Source organism: Dipodomys ordii, unplaced genomic scaffold, assembly GCF_000151885.1.
Source record: "Dipodomys ordii isolate 6190 unplaced genomic scaffold, Dord_2.0 Scaffold14, whole genome shotgun sequence".
Taxonomy (NCBI): Eukaryota; Metazoa; Chordata; class Mammalia; order Rodentia; family Heteromyidae; genus Dipodomys; species Dipodomys ordii.
Window position 1 is genome coordinate 1,302,537 of NW_012267230.1, and position 22,344 is coordinate 1,324,880.

Below are 22,344 nucleotides of genomic sequence, written 5' to 3' on the forward strand. Positions count from 1 at the left end.
AAACGACCCCAGCTCTAGTGACTCCTCAACGCCCCTATCAGTGAGTAGCCAAAAAAGCCTGTGACACCCATTGGCTCTGGTACTTTTAAATATCTCTGCTCCCTCCTTCTCAGGTTACTGTGACCCTAACATGGGAAAAAGTTTTACTCCCCACTCCAGGATATGGGGAATCAGGTACCATGCAGTGTCTCCTCCAATCTGAGACAGAAAAGGCCATCTCAGCTCTTTGATAGGCCCTGCTGGGAATCAATCCCTCCCTGGTTTATTCCTCTCTTGGGCTGCCAACAGCAATTTTTGCCTTTTACTAATTGTGTCTTACATTTTAGATAACTATTGTCATTACCAACCAAACTGGCAAGCAGATGCTTCTTGGATGGTACCTGGCCAAACAACGAATCAGCGACCCCTGTCTACTTCACCCCTTTAAGCAGGAAGTAAGTAGCTCTGGAAGAAATGACCTCTGCCCATACCTCTGGCCTGGTACCCCTATTTTTATTAAACAACAAAGTGGGGAAATGTTAGTGTTATCCCCACCTCTGGTTCCCAGCTCTACCCAGATCTGAGCTCCTCCCTCCCCTAGTGTTCCCCACACAGCTGGCCCCTCCCTCTCTCTGCCCAGCCCCACTGCACACAAACACACACCTACCTGTGCCAGATCCACCTGCCACTTGGATAGGGACAGGTGCCTGTCCTGGGAAATAATGGCCTTATAATATATAATTATAAGCCTTATAATAATCCTTATATAAGGATATATAAGCCTTATAATTATCTTTCTTCTGTGCCTGCCTGCCTGCCTCTGCATGGTACCCTGGGATTGTCATAAAGGATTCTTACAAGTGGCCCAACCTGTATTCATAACAACTACTTGTTCATGGTTTGAACTTAGCCTGGGCAGGAAAGTTCATGAGACTCTTATCTTCAATTAACCAGCAAAAGGCTGGAAGTGGAGCAGCACTAGCCTTGAGCAAAACCTGGCACACAAAAATTTTACGTTCTGTTTATTTGACCACAGCTGTTTTATCAATGTTTTTTGGTCCCAGATCAGGATTCAAACTTTTGATCTGATTCTTTCACTCATTGGCAGATGCTCTGCCACCTGTTTTTTAAATTTTTAAAATTGTTTTAAGTAGTTATACAGAGGGGTTTCAATTCAGCAAGTCAGAATAAGAGTATAATCACCTTGACGAATGCCACCCCTTTCACCATTCTTCCCCCATCTCCCAACCACACTCCTCCTCTCAAGTTATATGGCTAAAGTTATTACATAATGCACATTGAGTATCATGACTGTATTTGCCCACCCCTCCTCTCTCCATTTGTCTGTCCAACTCTCCTGGCTCTCCCTCTCTCCAACAAAATGTGTGTCAGCTTCTTGGTACTTATTTAGTTAAACGATTCATTAGTCTTTCAGGGGAGTCACATCATTGGAATCCTCCCCTGATTATACCTTCCTTTAGTCAATTTGTTTGTGTATATATGCAGAGGACCCTGTACATGTTATTTTAAAATTTTTTATTGTGAAAATACCGTACAGAGGGGTTACAATTACATGGGCAAGGTAATGAGTACATTTCTTATCAAGCATTGTTGCCTCCTCCTTTGTTTCCCTTTCCCATCCCTTCCCATCCCCCCCCATGCTTTTACATATGTTTACAATTCAGGTCTAACTAACACATATGAGAGAAAACATGCACTCTTTGTCTTTCTGAGTCCTGACTTACTTCCCTTAACAGAATTTTTTCTAGGTCCTTCCATTTCCCTGCAAATGTCACATATCATTCTTCCAGATAGATGAGTTATATACATTTATACATATACATTATACATATGTATGCATTATACATATATATGTATATGTATGTGTTATTTTTTCTGATAGATGAGTTATACACACACAAACACACACATATATACCACATTTTCTTGATCTGCCAAATTGTTTTTATAATGGGAAATCTATTCATATGATGCATCACAGAAACTGATAAAAAATTCCATATCATTATGTCAATAGGTACCAAAAAGTTTCCAATAACCCTGAGATTCATTCCTGTTATGAAGCCCTCTGAAAGTTTGTAATAGAAGCATGATAAATGTGTCTCTTTTAAATCTAACTGCACATCAGACTTGCCAAAGACACATCCTATACTTCTCCATCACAGACAAGGATGCTTATTTACTGCTATGAATAGATTTGCCAAATTTCTAGGCTGATATCTCAACCTCCAAGTGTCTCAGAAGGTGATTGAGAGCATTAAAATGGAGTCAATAGGGTGAATCTCAACTACTATTGAGAGATCCAAGATCACCAATATCCTTGTAAGAAGAGGAAATTAGGCTGGATGTCAGTGGTTCACCCCTGCAATCCTAGCTACTCAGGGGGCTGAGATTTGAGGATGGTGGTTCAAAGTTAATCTGAGCAGGAAAGTCTGTGAAACTCTTATCTCCACTAAATTACCAAAAAGAGTTGGAAATGGAGTTGTGGCTCAAGTGGTAAGAGTAGTAACTTTAAGCAAAAAAAGATCAGGAATATTGCCCAGGACAGGCACACACACACAAGAAAAGATGAGGAAGAGAAAATTAGAACACAAATATGTACAGAGAGAAAACCAGAGGAAGACAAAGGGAGCAGAGGAAACATCTCACTGAGACTTCCTGCCTCCTGAACACAGGAAATGCATCTTAATAGTTTAAGCTACCCAGGTAGTGGTACTTTGTTAGTGCTAGCAAACACATGCGCTCATCATCAGTGATGTCACTAAGTGGCATGTGAGATTTCTGATGGATGTTATGATATAACAAAGAAGATAGAGGCCAGGCACCATGACTCCTGCCTGCCTGTATTCATAGCTACTAAAGAGGCTGAGGTCTGAGGATTGCAGATCAAAGCCAGTCTGGGCAGAAAAGTCTGTGAGACTCGTACCTCCCACTAACCAGTAAAAAATTCAGGAAGCAGAGGCATGGCTCAAGTGGTAGAGTACCAGCCATGAGCTAAAGAGCCACTCTATAGCATAAGGCCCTGAGTTTAAGCCCCAGTATCCCAGAAGCAGCATGCGCACGTGCGCGTGTGCGCGCGCGCACACACACACACACACACACAAGAAGTACGACTGCATATAAAATTTATAACTCTAATTGGATAGTTTAGTACAATACAATGATTGGAAATACGATAACTATAAATCAATCAGTAAGACTGATGGCTTTATTTACAATTAATTAGGGTCAGTGGTTTATGCCTGTAATCTCAGGTACTCAGGAGGCTAAATCCAACTGGGGCAGGAAAGTCCATGAGACTGGTACCTCCAATTAACCATCAAAAACTAGAATTGGAGCTGTGGTAGAGCACTAGCCTTTAGAAAAAAAAAACTCAAGAACAGCACCCATGCCCTGAATTCAAGCCCCAGGACTGGCAAGATAAATAAATAAAAATAATTAAATAAAAATAAACAATAAAATTTAAAAGGACCAGATTGCATGAAACATGATATGAGCATGAAGAAAATTATACAAATTTATTGAGAAAGACACAGTTTATTTAATTTTTATTATTTTAAAATCATAGGCTTAAAAAAATAAAGTATAGCCAATTGTCTACATAGGAACTTTAGAGAATCTAGATCCAAATTCTTTTGAAATTAGTTGATGGCTCAATACATGGAATTTACTTTTTTTGTTGTTGGTGTTGGTTGTGGGGCTTGAACTCAGGGCCTGGGCACTGTCCCTCAGCTCTTCAGCTCAAGGCTAGTGCTCTACCATTTAAGCCACAATGCCACTTCTGGTTTTTTGGTGGTTTATTGAAGATAAGAGTCTTACAGACTTGAACAGCAATCCTCAGACCTCAGCCTTCAGAGTAGCTAGGATTACAGGTGTGAGCCACCGGCTCCTGGCGGAATTTATATTCTTGATAGCACAATAAAACAAGTGGATAATGAGAAAGATGGAGATTCCTGATACAAGTTCTAACAAAACAGCATGGCATGGCTCAAGAATTCAGAACCTAGTAAGTGAACAAATATCTTACTATGTATTACTTTACCCACTAGCAAAAGTGGCACATGGAAAATAAAGGATGCAAAGAGAAGCCTTTTTTGTTTGTTTTGAGACAAAGTCTTGTGATGTAGGCCAGGTTGTTCTCAAACTCATGACCCTCCAACCTTTGTCTTCCAATGTTGGGATTATAGATGTACTACTATGGCCGGTGCTAATGTTTAGAGAAATCAAAATGTGTAAGTGGAGTGGTGTCTACAGTGTCTGTCTCTCATCTTCCTTTTTTTGGTTTTGGGGTAGAGCCTTAAGATGGTCAAAATGTCTGACTTAGATAAACTTAACGGAGGAAAGAATTATTTTGCCTCATGGTTTCAGTCCCTGGTCTTCTGACTCCTTTGCCTGTGTAGGACATCATGGGAGTGAGCACAAACTGTTCACCTAGTAGTTGGGAAACAGAGATATGGTGAGGAGTTCGGAGTGAGGAGTTAGGATCTCAGTATTCCCTTTGAGGAAATACTTCCTGTGACCTCACTTCCTGTCACTAAGCCACACCCCCAAAAGTTCCACCACCTCCCATTAGCACCACAGGCTGGTGAGCAAGCTTTTACACATGGCTTTTCAGAGACATTTGAGAACCAAACACTCACAATGTTCCATTGTTAACATCCCCTTTCCCTAACTGTGTAGAGTTCCAATGATCCTTTTTTTCCCTCTCCTTGGAAAGGTTCTGTAATAGGAAGAGGGGAATATTTCATTAACTCATACATGCCACAGCTTTATGACTGGCTAGTAAACAACATCTCCACATCAAGAAATCATGGAGGTTCCTCAAGGGAGTTTTTCGATTGGTTCTCTCAGCTTAGATTATCTTCAGAGATTTTTAATTTTTTTAATAATTTTTTTTAAAGCAGAGTAAATTTATTTGAAAGCAAAAGGAAGACAACAAAACAGACTCTCCTCTCCAGAGGGGCTTTTATAGTACAAGGCCCCTCCCATAACTCCAAAGCTGTGTGCTGATTGCTTGATAGCTTGCATAGGCCCTGCCTCCAGCTCTTTTCATTGGTTGAGCAGGAACCCAGGGCACTGTGGGAAGATGTGTTTGTTTGAGCAGGAACCTGGGGAATTCTGGGAAGAAGCAGCATTCAAGTGGGAACCCAGAGCATTATGGGTATCACCATGATGTTATCTGTCATGTAGTCTATGTGCTGTTTTTTACCCCTGTCTACCCAACAGCTCTCCCTTATTTCCCTCATTTCCTCTTTTGGGATTGCACCCTCAACTGCTGTGAAGGAGTAGGTCAATGATCGCTCTGTCTGCTTCTTGCTGACCGGGGCACCACAGTTTGGCATCCCCTGAGAAGGAGCCCAAGTTTTTAATGTATTCCCATCAATCTTAGAATAAAATATAAAGCAGCAGAACTGGTTTTGGAGGCCCCAGGGATTCAGCTTGCTGTCATCTAGTCTTTGCCCTGCTCTCCTCTCAACAACACAACACAACAGGCCAAGGAGGAAGGCTGCTGGGGTCTTGCCAGGCCAGCTGCGGTGTGGGAGGCATCCAGGAAGTGAAGGATTCGGGGTGACTCACTCAATGACCAGGAATAAGTTTCTGCAATGTGAGTGAGAGGTACATGCTATAGAAATGGAGTCGAAGAGTAGGAGGTGAGTTATGAGTGTACATTCTAGAACGGATGGGCCTTATCTGTTAAGGACCAGGTAGTAAACACTCTTGTTGCAATGGCTCAGCTATATCTTGGGAGTACACATGAGCCACAGACAGTAGATAAACATGGGGGCATTAAAATATTGGCTCAATAAAACTTTATTTGCAAAAACAAGAAGTTGCATAGTCCTGGATCTGAACCTGGTTTTGTACTTAGGCTCATTTCTGCTGCTTTATCGTTGGATATTGGCTGATTATTTTATTTGGGGGCATTCTATTGTCTGGGTGTGTGTGTGTGTGTGTGAGAGAGAGAGAGAGAGACAGAAAGACAGAGACAGAGATAAGAGATCTTGTGGTTTTGTATGTGGTAAATTGCTTGGTTATAGCATCCTATGTAGATGCAAATGGGAGTTTTTAGGAAGGTCACCCTAGGACAGAGCCCCCTCCCTTCCTGGCTTAAAAATAAAGTTAGAACACTGATTCTACTTAACACTTCTGTCGGCAGGCGTGTGTCTAACATTTCCAACACTCCAACATCTGTTGGCAAGGTTGAAATAGACGTCACATCAAATCTGAATTCCTGAAGGATCCATGCCCAGTTTTGTACCTTCAAATTGGTGATTGAACTTGAGATTTTCATGGAACTCAGTCAGGCTGGGACTTTATGATGGTTTAGGGGAGGAAGACATTGTCCTCATAAATAATACTGTGACTTCTTAAGTGTCACTAGCCCAGCCTTTTATATTTGGCTAGATTTCCTTCTCACTAGGCAGTCTTTTGTTGCTGGACACTTAAGAAGGAACATACATTTTCCTGTTACTCCTTCTGCAATATTGGAACATCCCCAACTCCCTGCTCTGGGGACTACCTATGTGTTGGTGTCATTTGTCACTGTCAGGAGCCAGCATGTGGTCTCTGAAAAGCTGGCTTTTATTTGATCAAAGAGCCCCTGGCATTAAGATGTCCAGATTCTTTTAGGTGATTTTTTCCAGAGCCAATAAGTCATTGTCTGAAATGTACCTGCTGTCATTGCCTCAATTGCCTTCCTGCTGCTGTGGTCCAGGACATTGCAGCTCAATCCAGATGGCCACAGGGGCTCTTGAAGATCTCCATGCTGCTGTTTTTATGGGTCCTTACTGTGACCAGACCCCTCCCCACACTCCCCTGGCATTCCATTTCTCTACACAGCAACCCCAGTGATCTTAGAAAAGGGCAGCTCAGGTGGTCTTGAAACATCTTTTATTTTTGTCTATTGTGGGGCTTGAACGCGGGGCCTAGGTGCTGGCTCTTTGCCTCAAGGTTAGTGCTCTACCACTTTGAGCCACAGCCCCACTTCCGGTTTTCTGGTGGTGAATTGGAGATCAGAGTCTCACAGACTTTCCTTTTCAGGCTGGCTTTGATCTTCAGATCACAGCCTCCTGAGTAGCTAGGATTACAGGTGTGTCTTTTTAACAATCTTAGAACAAAATTCAAAGTTCTTATAATAGTTGGTCCATGAGACCCCATGACATCTTGGCCTATATGTATTGCCTTCACCTCATTAGAGGACCTGTCCTACCAGGGATCTTGTATTTCTCAAATGCACTAAAAGATAGCCATCACATCAAGACACTTTGTGCCTTCCGTTCCCTCCTGGGACAATGCCTATTGTAAGTTTTCTCTTGCTGCTCTGACAAATGGCCACAAACTTAGTGGTTTAAGGTAACACTAATGTCTTGCCTATATTGATGGCTGTAATCCTAGCCACTTAGGAGGCTGAGAGCTGAGGATCGTGGTTAAAGCATAACTTGGACAGGAAAGTCCTATCTCCAATTAATCACCAAAAAGGTGGAAGTGGAGCTGTGACTCAGGTGGTTAAATGTCAGTCTTGAGTGAAAAAGCCAAGGAACAGCATCCAGGCCCTGAGTTCAAGCCTCAGGTATCAGCATTTCCCCCTCACACAAACACTCCCTCCCCAATGCTTAATCTAGCACTAGAGATCCAAAGTTCAAAATGTTTCAATCAGGAATAAAATCACTGCCATCCATGTGGGAGGCGGTACAGGAAAATCAGAAAAGCCTTTGTCTATTCTAAGAGCAGAGGCTTGCTTGCATGTCTTGGCTTGTGGCCACATCACTTGGACCTTGGGACATTGATGTCACTTCTGATTTTTTTAAATCCCTGTTTCTCTCATAAGGATCTTGTGATCACAGTGGGTTCACCTGAATAATCCAGTACCAGTGTCTCCCCTCACTATTCATGGTCTTGTCTCCTCTGCAGAATCCCTCTTCCATGGGATAAAACAATCACAGGTTTATCAGATTTGCATGTGGGTATGCTGAAGGCTAGTGTTCTGTGAATCTCATGGCACTTCCGGAAGTGGGTGGTTCCTCCCTCTCTGATCTTGATTTCAAGATGAGAGACCTTTTCAGAAGGACCTTTCTGCTGACGAAATCTTCACAAGTTTCCCGGTTTTTTTCTTCATAATATTTTGCTTTGTGCAAGTGTGTGTGTTTGTGTGTGTGTGTGTGTGTGTGTGTGTGTGTGTGTGTGTCGGGGCTTGAACTCAGGGTCTGGAAGCTGTCCTAGAGCTTTTTTCCCCCCCAAAAGCTAGCATTCTACCACTTGAGCCACAGCTCCACTACTGGCTTTTGTTGTTTTTTCGGTGGTTAAAAATGGTTATGAGTCTCACAGATTGTCTGGCCTGGGCTGATTTTGATGTATGATTCTCAAACCTCATCCTCCCGAGTCACTAGAATTACAAGCATAATCTACCAGTGCTGGCATTCTTTGCTTTTTTTTTTTTTTAAACTCATGAGCCAGGCCTCCAATTCTGGCTTTTGATTGGTGAATTCGAAATAAAAGTCTCAAAACTTCAGATTCCTGAGTAGCTTATTAACTTTTCTACAATAGCAAATTCCTCAATAAATACATGTCTAAGATTGAAACCTCATCGAATCTGGGAGACTGTACCTTCAAGTTGAGCACATCCATATGCACAGATTCATCTTCCCAAGATCCTGTAGCCAGATGGGCCTTCTGTTCCCTCATGGTCCCATCCTCACCTGGCTTCTTCCGCTAAAGTCTCAGGGAAGGGGGCAGAGAGACAGAGTCTCAGCAAAGATCCAAGTTCAGCTCACAGCTCTCTCTCTGTGTCTCTCTGTCTCTTTGTGTCTCTCTCCCTCCCTCTTTCTCTGTCTCTGTGTCTCTCTGTCTTTCTCTCTCCCTCCTTCCCTCGCTCTCTGTCTCTGTGTCTCTCTCCCTCCCTCCCCCTCCCTTCTCTTCCCCTTCCCTTCTCCTCTCTCTCTCTCTCTCTGCCAGTTCTGACTTATAGCAGCCCCTCCTCCTGCCTGAGCCAGCCAATGGACGGTGTGGTTTGGGAGTGCTTTTGTGCACTGAAATTTATGATATTAATCACAGCTCTTCGAGAACTTTCTCCAGCAGCAGGCTATGTGTTAGACTAGGCTCCTCAGATGAGAATTCGCATAAATGTAACTTATTAAGAGGGGTTTTGGGGAGACACTGGGAGGGGAGAAGGGAAGAGAGAGGAAAACTAACTATGGGTCTGGTGTGGTCAGGCTCCACATGGCTGGGTCACAGGGTACCCTGAGGGTAGTGAGGCAGGTTCCAAGTTTACCACTTTCCCTGTGGAGACAAGCGATGGCACGGTTCAAGCCTGAATCTGCTGCCCTGCCAAGGAGAATGCAAGTTCCCAGGTGCTTCAGTTTCTTGGGAGAAGAGTCCTCTGATCTTAGGAGGGTCCTGGATGAGTGGAAGGATATAGCTGTTGGGAACAGAGCAGGGTGACGGAATGGAGAGCATGCAGGGAGAGGCTCTTTGTGATTGTTGTAAGCACACCCATTCATTCATTCAACACAGATCCATCCATCTTTACCTTTTGGCAGCCCTGGGAATGCAAGTGACAGATTCAGTTTCAGATCTCACAAGATTATAGTTGAGTAGAGGAGAAATGGGTTTTAAGTTTTGAGTAGCCTGCCAAAACAAGGGATTGCCTGTGTGCGTGGTGTATATAGAAGAGGAGCATGGCAGCTCTTGAGAGGAGAACTGGTCTGGCTGGTGATATGGAACTAACCACTGAAGGATGAGTAATACTGCACCATTTAAAAAGCAGAAGAAGGAATATTGCAAATCAAGAGAGCATGTGCAAGGGTCCTGAGGCAGCAAGTGACAGGAAGAGCTGAAAGAAGGCCAGTGTGGCTGGGGGAAAGGCAGCAAGGGGGAAGTGGTAAGGGAATGAACCTATGGTCTGCCATGGAATGATTCTTTCTGGCATGCTGTGTGATTTCTTTTTGATTTTGTTCAGTGTCTTTCAGACTCAGATCTGTGGGCCACACCCCAGTATGTTCCCTGGAAGCAGAGGAGAAATGGGGATGTTGAGAGGATGTGAGTGGGAGAGTCTATTTTCAACTGTTCATCTTTTCCCCCACTGAAGCTTAGAGCTGAAATTAATACATAAATTTACAGCTGCGAGTCAGTTGTGATAAATAATCCCAGAAGTGTTCCGATTATTTACATTTTTATGGAATCTTGCCTGAGCAAACCCAGAGAGCTCGTGAGGCACTTGAAGAATTATGTCTTGTTCAAAACCAATTTAATAGCAATGGAAAAGAAAGCCATCTGTGAGATCTTGTAGGGCAGAGCAGTAATTCTCTGCCAGATGAGCAATATACAAAAAGCACCCAATCAACGCCAGTGCTTGCACAGCGCAAGGAAACACAGCAACCACAGCTTAAATGAGCTGTCCAGAGGACATTGCACCTGTGTCTTGTGCTCTTGGGTGAGGATCTGGGTTACAGAACGATGGAAGAAGTCAATGGGGCTGACTGGCCCTAGGTTGTACAAAAGGCAAGAAAGATTGTTTTGAACATGGAGCTTGGGGTCAGGAATTTACATCTGAGTTCTGTTACTTCCTAGCTATGAGACTCCGGGCCAGTTACTGTTTCTTTCTTTCTTTTTCTATTCTCTCTCCACGTGGGGATGCCAGTATATTTCAAAGAAAACAAAAAAGGATAACATGGAAGCCAGGTGCCAGTGACTAAGGCCTATAAGCCTAGCTACTCAGGAGGCTGAGATCTGAGGATCACAGTTTAAAGTCAACCCAGGGAAGCAAAGTCCATGAGACTCCAATCAACTACCCAAACTTGGAAGTGGAGCTGTGGCTCAAGTGGTAGAGTGCTAGCCTTGAGCACAAAAGATCATGGACAGTGCCCAGGCCCTGAGTTCAAGGCCCCTGGCCATGCCCCCCTACAACAACAACAAAAAAGGGATAACAAGGGAGAGTATTTTCCCAGGCTAGCATCTTTTCTTTTTTTCCTTTCTTCTCTCCTTCCCTCCTTCCCTCCCTTTCTTCCTTCCTTCCTTCCTTCCCCCCTCCCTCCTTTCCTCCCTCCCTCCTTTTCTTCCTCTTTCCCTTCTTTTCTTCCTTTCTTTTTTATTATACAAAATGTTGGGTTATTATATTTCCCCATATGTATCTGATGTATTTTGTTCTTATTCACTCCATCACTGTCCCTTCCCTCCCTCTACCTTGTTCTTCTGCCCCAAATAGTCCCTCATCTAGGTTTATCACTTTTTGTTTATTTATGTGCATGTAGTTTTTGCCCTTCTGAGTCTGCCTTACTTTGCTTTAACATGATGATCTCCAGCTCCAGCCATTTTCTGGCAAATGACAAAATTTCCTTCTTTCTGGCTGAATAATCCTCCATGATGTAAAATACCACCTCCCCCACCCCCAGCCCCAGATTCATTCATCGTCAATGGGCACCTGGGGCTGGTTGGCTATGGGGAACAGATGCTGATACAAACATGAGTGGAGTGTACAGGTGTCTTCCACAGTCTGCTATTACCGGCTCAGGAGTCGTAAAGCAAAGCCATATTGTAGTTCTACTTTTAGTTTTTTGAGAAACCTCGCTGCACCATCCTCATTCTGTTTATTTCCTTGATGATGGCTATTCTGACTGGGCTCAGATGGAATCTTAATGTGATTCTGATTCACATATCTTTTATGGTTAAAACTGATGAACTTTTCTTCATGTATAGCTATTTGTATATCTTCTTTTGAGAACTTTAATTCATCTGCCCACTTATTAACTGAGTTAAATTTCTGAGCTCTTTCTATGTTCTGGATGCTAATCTTTGGCCAAATGAATAGCAGGCAAAGATTTTCTCCCATTCTGTAGGTTGTGTCTTCATTCTGGTTGTTGTTTCCTTTTTTGTTGGTGGTGGTGGTAGTTGTAGAACTTGAACGCAGGGACTGGGCTCTGTCCCTGAACTTTTTTTGCTCAAGGCTAGTGCTCTACCACTTTGAGCCACAGCTCCACTTTTAGTTTCTTGGTGGTTAATTGGAGATAAGAATCTCCTGGACTTTCCTTCTGGGGCTGGCTTTGAACTGCAATAATCAAATCTCAGCTTCCTGAGTGGCTAGAACTACAAGTGTGAGCTACCAGTGTCTGCTACCTATGTTTTGCAGAAGCCCTTTGGTACAATCCCATTTGTCAACTCTCATTCCTATTTCTTGAACTATTGGAGTCCTATTCAGGAAACAGCTGTCTATGCCTTTATTTTGAAGTGATTTTCTCATTTCTTTTTTCTTCTAGTAGTCTCATAAGTTCAGGTGTTACATGAAGATTTTTTGAGGGGATCACTTTTCATATGATTTTTGTGCAGAGAGATGGGAGGGGTGTCTAGCTTCAGTTTTCTATATGTGGATATCCAGTTTTCACAGACACATTTGTTGAAGAGGCTGTGATTTCTCTCATGCATATTTTTCACACCATTGTCAATAATTAGGGCTATTTGATGTACGTGATTGTGTGATGTCTGTGTCTGTTTTTTTTTTTTGCCAGCACCATGCAGACTTTGTTATTATGAACTTAAAGTCAGATATTGTGATACCTTTGTGTTGCTCATTTGTTCAGGATTGCTTTGGTTATTTGAGGTCTTTTGTGCTTCCATATGAGTTTGTGGATTCTTTCTATTTCTGTGAAAAATGACATTGAGATTTTGACAGGTATGGCACTGAATCTGTAGATTGTCTCAGTACTACAGCTACTTTTACAACATTAATGCTGTTGATTCATGAACACAGATGGTTTTATTTTCATCTTCTAATCTTTTTCTCAATTTCTTTCTTTATTTAATGTTTTACAGTTTTCATTACAGAGGTCTTTCACCTCCTTGGTTAAGCTTTCTTCCTAGATGTTTTATTCTTTTTGAGGCTGTCATGAGATTGTTTTCTTGATTTCTATCTCAAAAAGTTCTTTGTTGGTAATAGATTGTTTACACATTTTTGGATGTTGGTTTTGTATCCTACTTTGCTGAAAGTGTTTATCAGGCCTAAGAGTTTTCTGGGTGACTGGGATCTTTTTAAGGACACAATCATACTATCTGTAAATAGGGATAATGAGACTTATTCATTTTCTATTTGGACCCTTTTTTGTTCTCTTGCATTATTATTCTAAGAACTCAAGCAATATGTTAAATAAGAGTAGACAGAGCTGGGTACCCTTATCCCATTTATGACTGCGGGGAGGATGTTTTCATTTTCCCCCCAAATTTAGAATTACGTTGGCTCTAATTTTGTCATATATGATCTTCATTATGTTAAGATATGTTGCTTTTATTTATTTTATTTTTTTATTGTGAAAATACTGTACAGAGGGGTTACATTTACATGGGCAAGATAATGAGTACATTTCTTATCAAGCATTGTAGCCTCCTCCTTTGTTTCCCCTTCCCATCCCTTCCCAGACTCCCCCCACCCTCCCACCCAATCCTCTCCGCCCCGCCCCCCATATGTTGCTTTTATTAGATTGATTTTATCCTAAAAGGATGCTGTGTGTGTTTTTTTTTTGTTGTTGTTGTTTTTATGGATCCGGTCGTGAGGCCTGAACTCTGGGCCTGCGCGCTGTCCCTCAGCTCTTCAGCTCAACGCTAGCACTTTACCACAGCGCCACTTCCACCTTTTTTCTTTTTGCTTATGTGGTGCTGAGGAATCGAACCCAGGGCCTTAGGCATGCAAGGCAAGCGCTCTACCACTGAGCCACCTTCCCAGCCCCTTTAATATCTTTTTAATATGTTATCAAATATTTGCAAATATTTTAAATGAAAATTTGCATTTATGTTTACCAAGGAAATTGGTCTATAATGTTATATTTTGTTGTAACTTTCTCTAGTGACTTCATGAAATGTGTTTGGTAATTTTCTCCCTTACTATCTTATGGACTAGTTTGGGAGCACTAGTGTTAGTTCTTCCTTAAAGTTCTGGAAGAGGGCTGGGGAGGTGGCTCAGTGGTAGAGCACTCGCCTTGCATGCATGAGGCCCTGAGTTTGATTCCTCAGCACCACATAAGCAGAAAAAAAAGCCGGAAGTGGTGCTGTGGCTCAAGTTGTAGAGTGCTAGCCTTGAGCTGAAGAGCTGAGGGACAGTGCCCAGGCCCAGAGTTCAGACCCCACGACTGGACCCCCCCAAAAAAAAAAGTTCTGGAAGAATTCAGTAGGACATTCATTCAGTCCTGGACTTTTGTTGGTAAACTTTTTATTAATGTTTCAACCTCATTGCTTATTATAAATTATTTAATTATATCTTCTTGTTGAATTTTTTAGGTCAAATGTGTCTAGAAATTTGTGTTTCTTCTAGATCTTCTAATTTATTGAAATAGAATCCCAATATTATTCAAAGTATTCTCTGATTCTCTAGATTTTATTGGTATCTGTTGCAATATGGCCCATTGTCTCTAATGTTATTGAGTCTTTATTCTTTTGTTTATGGCTAGTTTAGCTAAAGGCTCATCAGTCTTGTTGATCTTTTCAGAGAACCAGATCCTTGTTACATTGGTACTATGTATTGCTCTTTTAATTTCTACTTCATTGGTTTCTGTCTTGATATGTATTGTTTCTTTTGCTAATTTGGGGGTTCACTTATTTTTGTTTTTCTAAGACCTTAAGGTGCATCATTATTTGTTGGGAGCTCTTTGTTGTTGGTTTTTTTTTTTGTCAGTCATGGGGCTTGAACTCTGGGCCTGGGCACTGTCCCTCAGCTCTTCAGCTCAAGGAAAGCACTCTACCACTTGAGCCACAGCACCACTTCTGGTTTTCTGGTGGTTATTGGAGATGAGTCAGATCTCAGTTTCTTGAGTAGTTAGGATTACAGGTGTGAGCCATCAGTGCCTGGTGCTCTTTGACTTTTTAAGGTGGGCACCAATAACAATCAACTCTTAAAACAATCATTGTTACATCTTACAGACTCTAGAACATTGTTTCTATTTCCTTTAATTCTTGCAATTTGAAACATTACTGCCAGATTTTTCCAACAATTATTCAAAAGCATATTGCTCACTGGACACCAGTGACTTATGGCTGTAAACCTAGCTACTCAGGAAGCTGAGGTCTAGGGATCACAGTTCAAAACTAGCTTGGCAGAAAAGTCCATCAGACACTTATCCCTTATTAATTATCAAAAAAAATAGAGCTGTGGCTCAAGTGATAGAGCACTAGCCTTGAGCAAAAAAGCATTCAGGAACTGAGTTAAAGCCTCAGGATTGTCTCTCTCTCTCTCTCTCTCTCTCACACACACACACACACAAAGCATACTGCCCAGTGTCCATGTTTTTGTGTAATTTCCAGTGCTATGATGTTTAATTTTATTATGACCTGACAGGATACGAAAGACTACTTCAAGTTTCTTGTATTTATGGGCAAGAAAATGATCTATTTTGGATAATATTCCATGGGCTGAGGTGTAGAATGTGAACTTGGCACCATTTGGGTTGAGTTTTTTTATATAGATATGTTAAGTCCATTCAGTACAATTTAACTCTGAAGTTAACTCTGATTCCTAATTTTTTAAAATTTTTTTGGAGGGGATAATCTGGTTGATCTATTGACGGAAGGTATTTAAGTCACCCACTACACTGTGTGTGAACGTATATGTCCCTTTATGTCTGGTAGTTTGTGCTAAGAAGTTGATTGCATCAACATTGGTGCATATATATTTACAACTATTTCTTCTTCTCTTTCTTTGTATCCTGCTCTTCCTCTTCTTTCTCCTTTTGATGGTACTGGGGTTTTGGAACTCAGGGTCTTGTATTTGTTGGGCAAGTACTCAACCATTTTGACCACATATTCAGCTTTTTTGATTGAGTGAGTCTTCAGATAGGACCATTTACTTTTTTGCTAGGGCTGGTCTCAGACTGCTATCCTTTTAATCCTTGCCTCCTGTATTGCTGGTATTATAGGAATGAGCCACTGTACTCAGGCTGTTATCTTCTTCATAGACTGTTCCCTTTACTGCTAGATAGTGGCCCTCCTTTATCTCTTCTAATTTTGCTATGAAGCCTATAACTACTGTGTTCTTATTTTTGCTTCTACTTGTTATACGTTTTTCATCCTTTCATTCAGCTTGTATGTGTTTGCCAGTAAGGTATGTCTCCTGTAGAAAACAGTTCATCTTGTTTCTTTAACTCTGTTAGTCAAACTGTTTTAGAGAGTTGAAGCAATTTACATTTAAGGATATTGGGTTATTATAAAAGTATTTTCTGGCTCATTTTGTTGGGTCTGTTTTTCCCCCCCGCTAGTTGATTACAGTACTGTTTGTTCACTTGTTTTTTTCCTTATTCATCTTGTGAGGTTGCTGGTTTGAGTTGGACATGATTCCCAATTCTCACATGTTCATCTGTTTCTCCTCTGAAATTTATTCTTTCCAGCTCTCATATTTGTGATTTTCTTCCCCCTCTTTGTGAAGGATTCCGTTAAGTGCTTTCTGTTGGCCAAGAAGTTGTGAATTGCTTTAGTTTGTGCTAGACTGTCTTGGATACACAATTTTAGGGCTAAATTGGCTGGGAAGAGTGCTCTTGGTTAGCAGTTGCTTACTCTCAGGGCTTGGAATCTATTTCATCCTTAACTGGTTTATAGAATTTCTGTTGAGAGGTCTAATACAATTCTCGTGATTCTGTCTTTGTAAGTAAGTTGGCATTTGTCTCGTGAAGAGTGAAATATTAACCTTTCATTGGTTTCTACACTTGCCTTTTTAAGTAAAATATGTGTAGAATTCTTTTCTGGTCTGTATGTCTTCCATTTCCCCTCAAGACTTGGGAAGCTTTATTTTGAATCTCAGTTCTTTCTTCTAATTCTTAGGTTTGGTCTCTTTATTGTGTTATGTTTCCAAAATAAAAAAAAATAGTATTGGTTCCCCCCCACCCCCAGTTGTAGGGCTTGAACTCAGGGCCTGGGCACTGTTCCTGAGCTCTTTTTGCTCAAGGTTAGCACTCTCCTACTTTGAGCTCTATTTCCCATTTCCTTGTGGTTAATTGAGATAAAAGTCTCATGGACTTTCTTGCCTGGGTTGGCTTTGAACTGTTACCCTCGGATCTCAACCTCCTGGGTAGGCAGGATTACAGGCATGAACTATTAGCCCCTGGGTAAAGATATGTTTTTTCTTTCTCCCATTCTTCTTTGAGGTCACAGTTTCTTATTTATTTATTTTTTGGGTCCAGTCGTGGACTTTGGGCCTGGGCGCTGTCCCTCAGCTCCTCAGCTCAAGGCTAGTATTCACCACTTGAGCCACAGCACTACTTCTGGCTTTTTTTTTTTCTGCTTATGTGGTGCTGAGGAATCAAACTCAGGGCCTCATGCATGCAAGGCAAGCGCTCTACCACTGAGCCACCTTCCCAGCCCTAGGTCACAGTTTCATAGTCTCTGTATTTAGGCAAGGAGACTGGGAAGAACATAGGCCTTCAATGTCCTTCTAAGACAGACACATTTCTAATGACTCCATTTTCTAAGAGTCCATTTTTCCAGACACATAAAGTGTTAGAAGAGCTCTTCAACTTTTCTTTGGCAGAACTCTTGGTCCCTCCATTAGAACAAAAGGTTCAGGATAGTAATCCTCCTTATAGTGTACAGACTCAATCTGGGAAGATTGAAGAAACCTCTTTTCTCCCATGAAGCATCCCAGAAAGTAAACTGATATGAGCAAGGGGAAGAATTTCAGAATATAGAGCATTCTGAAGGACAGATCAAACAAAGGTTATTTTTTGGATAAAGACTATCCTACGTACTCAGAAACTTTAGGGTAATAAACATCTAGTAACTCATGCAAGTAATACTTTTGTATGTTAAAAGTTACTCTGAATTTATAAGTGTTTTAAAGTAAATTTAATGATATACAAAACTTAGGAAGTCAGAGTTCTTCTATGAACTGCATTGTTTTAAAAAAGAAGGTATTCCTCAAGATCAATACATTACCCAGATATATTTCAAATATAACAGGAGGAAATCATTCAAACTCAGAATATTATTCTATGCCAACATGGGTTATTTTAGCAAAATTTTTTTAGCCAATTAATACATTTTCAAGCTTGCAGAAGTTTACATTCACTTCAAGAATAATTTCCATAGCAAATTACAATATTTATTCAATAAGATACTAAAATAATTAATTAGAAAATAACTTCACCTACATCTGTATATTTCCATGTATGTTCTGTATTCAAATAATGCCCATCTTAGGATCTGAGTGCCAGTGGCTTATGCCTATAATTCTAACTACTCAGAAGGCTGAGATCTAAGGACTGAAGTTCAAAGCCAGCCTGGGCAGGAAAGTCCATGAGACTTTTATCTCTACTTAACTACCAAAAACACCAGAAGTGGTGCTGTGGTAGAGCACTTGCCTTGAGCTGAAGAGCTGAGGGACAGTGCCCAGGCCCAGCATTCAGACCCCACAACTAACCAAAAACAAACAAAATAGCCAAAGTACATCTTAGGAAACTCAGCCAAAACAATGGGTAAGTTAACTGAGAATGTGTATATACATCTACATTTAATCTATATGCAAGAATTAAATGAAACACAGAGGAAATTAAGGTCTCAAGATTTCTAGAATATCAGTACTTAATTCCAAATACTTAGCAGCCAAATAGTGAGAACCTCCAATGCAGAAGTAATTTCGGTGTTAAATCCAAGAATACAAACAACCTCTTTGAGCTGTTACATCTGGCTTAAAGTGGAGGCAGAAGATAAGTCTGCCAGTGTTCCCACCTCACCTACACTTTCTTCCCTTATGAAGCGTAGGCTTCAAAGAAAGTGTTCATATCTGAAAAAGTTCCACATGAGTTGAAGTTGCAGACTATAATGTTTTTTAATCAAATGAAAAGACGAATTTTAAATTCTTCTTTCCCAGTCTTACCTGACCTCTTTAGAGGTGAAACTTGACTTCTATGCCACACAAGGCAAGCACATCTTATGAATTCAAAGCTAAACTTCACAAAGATCTAGAATAGATAAAATGAATGCATGAACCACCAAGGAAGCTGATACTTCAAGCCACACAGATACACGGGAAATGCTGAAGTGTTTTATTTAGATTTGGTCTTTTGCATTTTTTTAATTTAGATTTAGATGTGGTCTTTCTACAACAGAATCCTGGAAAGGTTAGCAAGTCATGACACCTACGCATCTTGCAATTCTTTTCTTCCTACAATAGGGACACGCCTATAGCATCATCTGTCAATATAATATCAACACAGCATGACAATTTAAGCAGTAGACACGTTACATTTCACCCCAAAGAGGCTCAAAGTACCATGTGACTGGTTCCAAAACAAAGGCAATTATTATAATGCCATCTTAGAGGTTACAGTATTGATATGATCAACATAGCTAACTTAAAAAAATAACCATCATGTATTTTCAGAAGCCATCCCTAGGTAAGAAACCAATGACAAAGAGAGTTTTATTTTTAAAATGCTAACTTCAAAATGACATACTAACTACACATCAGCATTCAAAAGCTAGGCTGAACATCAGACTGCCCTTCAGGCCCATGTGGTAGATTCCTCTTTAATACACAAAACTAAATAGCAATATCAACAGTATAATTATTGTCTCTGTATTTGTGATCAATGATTAGCAGCACGATTCCCAGAAGGAAGGAGATGGACCCGACGGCCATGTAAGCGATGCCCAAGAACGGATTTTTTCCTCTCATCCATGAAGTGGTACTCAGGATCACCCGTTTGCGGCCGTCAAAGGAATGCACGGGGTAGTTGTAGGTGATATTCAAATAATACCTTCCGGCTGGCAGCGTGGGATGCGAATCACCTCTCCCTTCGATAAGGCGATATAACTTCCGAAAAGTGGGTAAGGCTGCAATGCGCATCCAAATGATGAAATCCTCGTTTAGGAATCCATTGTTATCATCATCATCATCACCACCACCACCACCACCATCATCATCATCATCCAGCATGTATACTGGTTTCAGCCAACTGACTGGCTTTGTGGTGCCCTGAAATCGTTCCTGCAGGCTCCTCTCTCCCGGAGGGTTTCGGAACTTCACGTGTCTGTCGGTCCACCAGGCCAGGCCCCGCTTTCCCAGCGGGATGGGCGTCAGCGCGCCCGCGGGGCCCTCGGCCACCAGGAACAACTGCAGCGTGTCGTTGAACATGCTGTTGGCAATGGCGCCGCAGGGAGCGACGGGCAGGCCGCGGTGCCGGCGGTAGGGCTCACACTCCTTACTGGGGTGCAGCAAGGCCTGGGGGTCTCCGTGCAGTTGCCGGTCGTCCCGGGATTTCACGTAGGGCCGGTGGTTCTGATAGAAGTTGCTCAGGCCGTAGTACATGAGCACGCGGCCCTCCAAGGGCCGGTCCAGGGTGAAGTTCACTGCGCAGACGCAGGGCGTGGCCTCCGGGGACAGGCACTTCCGGCAGGGGCTGGCAGGCTCCGCCCCCGTGTAGTCCACCTCCATCTCCCGGATGTTGCTGGAGGTGATGTAGAGGCCCACACCCAGCGGGATGAAGAGCAGGCTGATGGCCAGGAAGGCGGGCAGCACCGTGCCCGCCGTCAGGATGGGCTCCCCGGCGGGCAGCCGCTGCTGCTTGAAGTCGGTGTTATCCGTTCTCCAGGCTTTAGTGGGGCTCCCAGGAACACCGGGGAGCCCCCTGTCCCCTTCGCTGGACCCTTTGTGGCTCATGGCCGTGGGCGCCCAGGGGAGTCGCCCGGGAGACCAGAAAGGCCCGCGCAGGCGCAGCAGCCCGCGCAGGGAGTCGCCCGGGAGACCAGAAAGGCCCGCGCAGGCGCAGCAGCCTCCGTCACAAAGGCCGGAAGTGGGCGGTAGCAGGCAGTGTCCAGGAGCGGAAGTGGGAACGGCTGGAACTTAAAGTTGACTGGAAGCGGAAGTGGGCGTTGGCGGGTGCTAAGGGTGGCCGGAAAGGGAACTGGGCATGGCTGGGATGCAGGTTGACCGGAGTGGAAGTGGGTATGGGACGGAACTAAGGGTGAGAGGAAGCGGAAGTGGAACCCGGAAGCCAAAAATGGGAGTGCCTGGGCATCAGGTTGGCTGGAAGCAGAAGTTGAGGAGGGCTGTAACTTAAGGGGAGTGGCCGGAAGTGGGAGTCACCGGAAACGGAAGTGGGAGTTGGGCGTGGAGGAGGAGACGGCAGGAGACCAGGAGGAAGCCTGGCGGGGAAGGGTGGGGACTGCCGTTTATTTTTAAGCGGCTCTGCTGAGACGATTTACATACATTAAAATACCCATCTTGTAAGTGTACAGTTCGATGAGTTTTAGCAAATTTAGATCCTTGCACAAGTATCTCCACCCTCCAGTTTTAGACTATTTCCAACAGTTCCCAGGTTTTCGCATCCCCATTTATAGCCAGTCCCTGCTCCAAGCGCGCTAGCTCCGGCGACGGCCAATGTGCTTCCCATCTCGACGATTTGCCTTTTCTAGAAATTCTGTGTCAATAGAACCATAGGATCTATGGTTTGATCTGTCATATGTTCAGGATTTGTGTGTTAACTCACGCACGAATAATTGGTGATTTTATGTATGTACCACGTTTTGTTTTTTCCAGTCACCGATTGGTGAATTTGAATTGTCCACTTTTTCTTTGTGCCAGTACTGGAGCCTGAACTCAGGGCCTGGATGCTAGTCCCTCAACTTTTTTTCAGTCAAAGCTGGTGTTCTACCACTTGAGCCACATCTCCACTACAGGCTTTTTGGTGGCTAATTGGACATAAGAGTCTCACAGAGAGCGCTAGCCTTGAGCTGAAGAGCTGAGGGACAGCGCCCAGACCCAGAGTTCAGGCCCCATGACCGGAACCAAAAAAAAAAAAGAGTCTCACAGACGTTGTTGCCTGATTTGGCTTGGAACAGAGATCCTCAGATCTCGGTCTCCTGAGCAGCTAGGATTATAGGTGTTGAGGCACTAGCACCCAGCAATTGTCCACTTTTTGACTGTTGTGACTAATGCCTGATGAGAAATGGCATAAATGTCTGTATTGACATATTTACATTTGTCTTAATTAGATACTTTTGAGCGAATTTCTGGGTTGTAAGGGAAATACGAAACTGCTAAATCATTTTCCAAGGAGGTTTTACCCAGATTATATTCTCAAGTCAATATATGAAGATTTTGTTTACTCTATATCTTGGTTTCTCCATCTTTTTTTATGTATGTGTAATGACATCTTATTGTGGCTTAAATATGTATTTCCATATTGGCTAATGATATCAATATCCTTTTCATGTGCCTATTATCCATTGGCATAGTTTCTTTGACAAAACTGTTCAAATATTTTCTCTATTAAAGAAATGTGTTGTCTTATTGAGTTGCAAGCAATTCTTTATGCTCCATACAAGTCCTTTATGTGTTTTGCAAATATTTTCTTTTAGTCTGTGGCATGTTTTTTTCCTTTT

At 42.4% G+C, this 22,344-nt stretch overlaps 1 pseudogene; it reads right to left on the minus strand.

Moving 5' to 3' along the window:
* Positions 1–19,501: 19,501 nt before the first annotated feature.
* LOC105981813 lies at positions 19,502–20,620 on the minus strand (annotated as a pseudogene).
* Positions 20,621–22,344: the final 1,724 nt, after the last annotated feature.